The sequence below is a fragment of the Chinchilla lanigera genome, unplaced genomic scaffold, assembly GCF_000276665.1.
Source record: "Chinchilla lanigera isolate Chin_1 unplaced genomic scaffold, ChiLan1.0 scaffold00002, whole genome shotgun sequence".
Lineage (NCBI taxonomy): Eukaryota > Metazoa > Chordata > Mammalia > Rodentia > Chinchillidae > Chinchilla > Chinchilla lanigera.
The window spans coordinates 53,049,105-53,051,108 of record NW_004955403.1 but is presented as its reverse complement, the minus strand read 5'-3'; positions in this window follow the sequence as shown (position 1 = coordinate 53,051,108).

Sequence of the window (2,004 nt, the reverse complement as noted above, 5' to 3'; positions counted from 1 at the left end):
TTTTTTTTTTTTTTTTGCCAGTATCATGCTGATTTTATCACAGTAGCTTTGTAGTATAATTCCAAGTCAGGAATTGTGATACCTCTTGCCTTGACTTTGTTGTCCAAGATTGTCTTTGTTATTCTAGGTCTCTTCTGGTTCCAGATGAATTTTAGGAGTGTTTTTTCTCTAGATCTGTGAGGTGTGTTAATGGTATTTTGATTGGGATTGCATTAAATCTGTATAACAGTTTTGGGAGTAGGGCCATTTTCACAATCTTGGTTCTTCCTATCCATGAGCAAGGAATATCTTTCCATGTTCTCGTATCCTCTTTGATCTCTTTTTTCAGAATACTGTAATTTTCAATGTATGGATCTTTTACTTCCTCTGTTAGATTGATTCCTAAGTATTTCATTTTTTTTGGATGCTATTGCAAAGGGTGTGGTTTTCTCTCTCAGTGAGTTTGTTGTTTGTGTACAGGAATGCTATTGATTTTTGATTGTTGACTTTGTATCCAGTTACATTACTGAATTTGGTTATTAAATTGAAAAATCTTTTGGTAGAGTTTTTGGGGTCTTCTATGTACAGTATCATGTCATCTGCAGCTAATAATAATTTCACTTCTTCCTTTTCTATCCTTACTCCTTTTATTTCTCTCTCTTGTCTTATTGCTCTGGCAAATGTTTCCAGAACTATGTTGAATAGGAGTGGTGACAGTGGACAGCCTTTTCTTTTTCCTGATTTTAAAGTGAAAGTATTCAGTTTTTGTCCGTTTAGTATGATGCTGGCTGTTGGTTTGTCACAGATGGCTTTGATCAGATTGAGGTAAAGTCTATCTACTCTAATTTTCTGTAGCGTTTTTATCATGAATGAGTGTTGGACTTTATCAAAAGCTTTTCTGCATCTATTGAGATGATAAAGTAGTTTTTGTCTTTTGCTCTGTTAATATCATGTATTACATTTATTGATTTGTGTATGTTGAACCATTATTGCATTCCTGAGATGAATCCCGCTTGGTCATGTTATATAATCTTCTTGATAATTTACTGCATTCTGTTTGCTAGTATTTTATTGAGGAGTTTTGTATCTATGTTCATTAGAGAGATTAGCCTGTAGTTCTCTTTTTGGTTGGGTCTTTCTCTGGTTATGGTATCAGGTTAATACTTGCCTCCCAGAATGAGTTAGGGAGAATTTCTTCCCTGTCAATTTCAGTAGAGTTTGAGGAGAACTCGTGTTAAATCTTCTTTAAATTTCTTTTAGAATTCAGCTGTGAGGGCTAGGGATGTAGCTCAGTGGCTTAAGTGCCTGCCTGGCAAGCACAAGGTCCTGAGTTCAATTTCTGGTACCAAAAAAAAAAAAAGAAGAATTCAGCTGTGAATCCATTAGGGCTTTTCTTTGTGGGTAAGTTTTTAATTACATTTTTAATTTCATTAATTGATATTGAGTTATTCACAACTTTTATATCTTCTTGATTTCACTTTGATAATTCATATATGTCTAGGAATCTGTCCATTTCTTGTGTTTTCCATCCTATAAGAGTAAAGATTTTCAAAGTAAGTATTGATGATCTTCTGAATTTCCACAGGATCTGTAGTGATTTCACCCTTTTCATTCCATATTGCATGAATTTAAGATTTTTCTTTCCTTGTTCTGATAAGTTTGAGTAGAGGTTTATCAATTTCGTATTGTTTTCTTAGACTCCATTGTGTTAATTTATGCTCTGATCTTTATAATTTCTTTCGTTCTTTGGGCTTTGGGCTTGACTTGCTTTTCTTTTTGTAGAAGCTTGAGGTGCAGCATTAGGTTGTTTATTTGTGCTCATTTTGTTTTCCTGATGTGATAACTCACTACTACAAATTTCTCTCTGAGGACTGCTTTCATTTCATCCCACAGGTTCTGGTAAGTTGTATTTGCATTTTATTTTATTTTTATTTATTTATTTATTTTTGTCTTTTTGAGACAGGGTCTTCCCATGCAGTTTAGGCTGGCCTTGAGCTCACTTTGTAGCCCAGGCTGGTCTTGAAC